At 42.1% G+C, this 5,384-nt stretch overlaps 1 non-coding gene across 1 annotated transcript; it reads left to right on the top strand.

The window, feature by feature from the left end:
• The first annotated feature begins 4,938 nt into the window (after positions 1 to 4,938).
• On the top strand, positions 4,939 to 5,046 carry LOC130977967 (small nucleolar RNA R71). The gene has a single exon (XR_009085634.1). It is a non-coding gene; the product is annotated as a small nucleolar RNA R71 (small nucleolar RNA).
• The last annotated feature ends 338 nt before the right edge of the window (positions 5,047 to 5,384 follow it).

A 5,384-nucleotide genomic window follows, 5' to 3' on the forward strand; every position in this document is an offset into this window, starting at 1 on the left:
TAGACTATCATATATTGCTGGAAAGCCCAGGATGTCTACTTTCCAACGCCGTTGAGAGCGCGCCAATTGGGCTTCTGTAGCTCCAGAAAATCCACTTCGAGTGCAGGGAGGTCAGAATCCAACAGCATCTGCAGTCCTTTTGAGTCTCTGGATCAGATTTTTGCTCAGATCCCTCAATTTCAGCCAGAAAATACCTGAAATCACATAAAAACACACAAACTCATAGTAAAGTCCAGAAAAGTGAATTTTAACTAAAAACTAATAAAAATATACTAAAAACTAACTAGATCATACTAAAAACATACTAAAAACAATGCCAAAAAGTGTACAAATTATCCGATCATCACAACACCAAACTTAAATTGTTGCTTGTCCCCAAGCAACTGAAGATCAAATAAGATAAAAAGAAGAGAATATGCAATGAACTCCAAAAACATCTATGAAGATCAGTTTTAATTAGATGAGCGGGGCTTTTAGCTTTTTGCCTCTGAACAATTTTGGCATCTCACTCTATCCTTTGAAATTCAGAATGATTGGCTTCTTTAGGAACTCAGAATCCAGATAGTGTTATTGATTCTCCTAGTTAAGTATGATGATTCTTGAACACAGCTACTTTATTGAGTCTTGGCTGTGGCCCAAAGCACTCTGTCTTCCAGTATTACCACCGGATACATACATGCCACAGACACATAATTGGGTGAACCTTTTCAGATTGTGACTCAGCTTTGCTAAAGTCCCCAATTAGAGGTGTCCAGGGTTCTTAAGCACACTCTTATTGCCTTGGATCACAACTTTATTTCTTTCTTTTTCTTTCTCTTTTCCTCTCTTTTTTTTTCGTTTGCTTCTTTTTTTTTTTGTATTCACTGCTTTTTCTTGCTTCAAGAATCATTTTTATGATTTTTCAGATCCTCAGTAACATGTCTCCTTTTTCATCATTCTTTCAAGAGCCAACATTCATGAACCACAAATTCAAAAGACATATGCACTGTTCAAGCATACATTCAGAGAACAAAAGTGTTGCCACCACATCAAAATAATTAAACTGTTATAAAATTCAAAATTCATGCAATTCTTTTCCTTTTCAATTAAGCACGTTTTTATTTAAGAAAGGTGATGGATTCATAGGACATTCATAACTTTAAGGCATAGACACTAAGACACTAATGATCATAAGACACAAACATGGATAAACATAAGCACTAAAATTCGAAAAACAGAAGAATAAAGAACAAGGAAATCAAGGAACGGGTCCACCTTAGTGATGGCGGCTCTTCCTTCCTCTTGAAGGTCCTATGGAGTGCTTAAGCTCCTCAATGTCTCTTCCTTGCCTTTGTTGCTCCTCTCTCATGATTCTTTGATCTTCTCTTATTTCATGGAGGAGAATGGAGTGTTCTTGGTGCTCCACCCTTAGTTGTCCCATGTTGGAACTCAATTCTCCTAGGGAGGTGTTTAGTTGCTCCCAATAGTTTTGTGGAGGAAAGTGCATCCCTTGAGGCATCTCAGGGATCTCATGATGAGAGGGGTCTCTTGTGTGCTCCATCCTTTTCTTGGTAATGGGCTTATCCTCATCAATGGTGATGTCTCCCTCTATGTCAACTCCAACTGAATAACAGAGGTGACAAATGAGGTGAGGGAAGGCTAACCTTGCTAAGGTAGAGGACTTATCCGCCACCTTGTAGAGTTCTTGGGCTATAACCTCATGAACTTCCACTTCTTCTCCAATCATGATGCTATGGATCATGATGGCCCGGTCTAAAGTAACTTCGGACCGGTTGCTAGTGGGAATGATTGAGCGTTGGATGAACTCCAACCATCCTCTAGCCACGGGTTTGAGGTCATGCCTTCTCAATTGAACCGGCTTGCCTCTTGAATCTCTCTTCCATTGTGCGCCCTCTTCACATATGATTGTGAGGACTTGGTCCAACCTTTGATCAAAGTTGACCCTTCTTGTGTAAGGATGTTCATCTCCTTGCATCATAGGCAAGTTGAACGCCACCCTCACACTTTCTGGACTAAAATCCAAGTATTTCCCCCGAACCATAGTAAGATAATTCTTTGGATCCGGGTTCATACTTTGATCATGGCTCTTGGTGATCCATGCATTGGCATAGAACTCTTGAACCATCAAGATTCCAACTTGTTGAATGGGGTTGGTAAGTACTTCCCAACCTCTTCTTTGGATCTCATGGCGGATCTCCGGATATTCACCCTTTTTGAGTGAAAAGGGGACCTCGGGGATCACCTTCTTCAAGGCCACAACTTCATAAAAGTGGTCTTGATGCACCCTTGAGATGAACCTATCCATCTCCCATGACTCGGAGGTGGAAGCTTTTGCCTTCCCTTTCCTCTTTCTAGAGGTTTCTCTGGCCTTGGATGCCATAATGGTTATGGAAAAACGAAAAAGCAACGCTTTTACCACACCAAACTTAAAATGTTTGCTCGTCCTCGAGCAAAAGAAGAGAGGAGAGAGTAGATGAAGAAGAAATGAGGAAGAGGGAGATGGTGGTGTATTCGGCCAAGGAGGGGGAGAATTGGTGTTTTGGTTGTGTGAAAATGAAGGGGTTAAGAAGGGTTTATATAGGAGAGAGGGGAGATGAGGTTCGGCCATTATGGGTAGGTTTGGGAGGGAAAGTGGTTTGAATTTGAAGGGTGAGGTTGGTGGGGTTTTATGAAGGATGGATATGAGTGGTGAAGAGAAAGATGGGACTTGATAGGTGAAGGGTTTTTGGGGAAGAGGTGTTGAGGTGATTGGTGAATGGGGGAAGAAGAGAGAGAGTGGTGGTGGGGTCCTGTGGGGTCCACAGATCCTGTGGTGTCAAGGAAAAGTCATCCCTGCACCAAATGTTGCTCAAAATCATGTTTTGAGGCATTTCTGGCGTTAAACGCCGGGCTGATGCCCATTCCTGGCGTTTAACGCCAGGTTCTTACCCTTTTCTGGCGTTTAACGCCAGTCTGGTGCCCCTTTCTGGCGTTAAACGCCCAGAATGGTGCCAGACTGGGCGTTAAACGCCCAACTGCTAGGTTTACTGGCGTTTGAACGCCAGCAACATCTTCCTCCAGGGTGTGCTGTTTTTCTTCCTGTTTTTCATTTTGTTTTTGCTTTTTTTAATGGATTTTGTGACTTCTTATGATCATCAACCTACAAAAAACATAAAATAACAAAAGAAACTATATAAATTATAATCATTGGGTTGCCTCCCAACAAGCGCTTCTTTAATGTCAGTAGCTTGACAGAGGGCTCTCATGGAGCCTCACAGATACTCAGAGCAATGTTGGAACCTCCCAACACCAAACTTTAGAGTTTCAATGTGGGGGTTCAACACCAAACTTAGAGTTTGGTTGTGGCCTCCCAACACCAAACTTAGAGTTTGACTGTGGGGGCTCTTCTTGACTCTGATTTGAGAGAAGCTCTTCATGCTTCATCTCTATGGTGACAGAGGGATATCCTTGAGCCATAAACACAAAGGATTCTCCGTTCACTTGAATGATCAGTTCACCTCCATCAACATCAATCACAGCCTTTGCTGTGGCTAGGAAGGGTCTGCCAAGGATGATGGTTTCATCTATGCACTTCCCAGTCTCTAGGACTATGAAATCAGTAGGGATGTAATGGTCTTCAATCTTAACCAAAACATTCTCTACAAGTCCATAAGCTTGTTTTCTTGAGTTGTCTGCCATCTCTAGTGAGATTTTTGCAGCTTGTACCTCAAAGATCCTTAGCTTCTCCATTACTGAGAGAGGCATGAGGTTTACACTTGACCCTAAGTCACACAGAGCTTTCTTGAAGGTCATGGTGCCTATGGTACAAGGTATGGAAAACTTCCCAGGATCTTGTCTCTTTTGAGGTAATTTCTGCCTAGACAAGTCATCCAGTTCTTTGGTGAGCAAAGGAGGTTCATCCTCCCAAGTCTCATTTCCAAATAACTTGTCATTTAGCTTCATGATTGCTCCAAGGTATTTAGCAACTTGCTCTTCCGTGACATACTCATCCTCTTCAGAGGAAGAATACTCATCAGAGCTCATGAAAGGCAGAAGTAGGTCCAATGGAATCTCTATGGTCTCATTTTGAGCCTCAGATTCCCATGGTTCCTCATTGGGGAACTCATTGGAGGCTAGTGCACGCCCATTGAGGTCTTCCTCAGTGGCGTTCACTTCCTCCCTTTCCTCTCCAAATTCGGCCATATTGATGGCTTTGCACTCTCCTTTTGGATTTTCTTCTGTGTTGCTTGGAAGAGTACTTGGAGGGAGTTTAGTAACTTTCTTGCTCAGCTGTCCCACTTGTCCTTCCAAATTCCTAATGGAAGACCTTGTTTCAGTCATGAAACTTTGAGTGGTTTTGATTAGATCAGAGACCATGGTTGCTAAGTCAGAGGGGTTCTGCTTAGAATTCTCTGTCTGTTGCTGAGAAGATGATGGAAAAGGTTTGCCATTGTTAAACCTGTTTCTTCCACTATTATTATTGAAACCTTGTTGAGGTCTCTCTTGATTCTTCCATGAGAGATTTGGGTGATTTCTCCATGAAGAATTATAGGTGTTTCCATAGGGTTCTCCTAGGTAATTCACCTCTTCCATTGAAGGGTTCTCAGGATCATAAACTTCTTCCTCAGATGAAGCCTCCTTAGTACTGCTTGGTGCATTTTGCATTCCAGACAGACTTTGAGAAATCAAATTGACTTGTTGAGTCAATATCTTGTTCTGAGCCAATATGGCATTCAGAGCATCAATCTCAAGAACTCCTTTCTTCTGACTTGTCCCATTGTTCACAGGATTCCTTTCAGAAGTGTACATGAATTGGTTATTTGCAACCATTTCAATGAGCTCTTGAGCCTCTGTAGGCGTCTTCTTCAGATGAAGAGATCCTCCAGCAGAGCTATCCAAAGACATCTTGGATAGTTCAGAGAGACCATCATAGAAAATACCTATGATGCTCCATTCAGAAAGCATGTCAGAAGGACATTTTCTGATTAATTGTTTGTATCTTTCCCAAGCTTCATAGAGGGATTCTCCATCCTTCTGTCTGAAAGTTTGGACTTCCACTCTAAGCTTGCTCCATCTTTGAGGTGGAAAGAACTTTGCCAAGAAGGCATTGACTAGCTTTTCCCAAGAGTCCAGGCTTTCTTTAGGTTGAGAGTCCAACCATATCCTAGCTCTGTCTCTTACAGCAAAAGGGAATAGCATCAGTCTATAGACCTCAGGGTCTACCCCATTAGTCTTGACTGTGTCACAGATTTGCAAGAATTCAGCTAAGAACTGATGAGGATCTTCCATTGGAAGTCCATGGAACTTGCAATTCTGTTGCATTAGAGAAACTAATTGAGGCTTAAGCTCAAAGTTGTTTGCTCCAATGGTAGGGATAGAGATGCTTCTCCCATAAAAATCAGGAG

The sequence above is a fragment of the Arachis stenosperma genome, chromosome 4 (assembly GCF_014773155.1).
Source record: "Arachis stenosperma cultivar V10309 chromosome 4, arast.V10309.gnm1.PFL2, whole genome shotgun sequence".
Taxonomy (NCBI): Eukaryota; Viridiplantae; Streptophyta; class Magnoliopsida; order Fabales; family Fabaceae; genus Arachis; species Arachis stenosperma.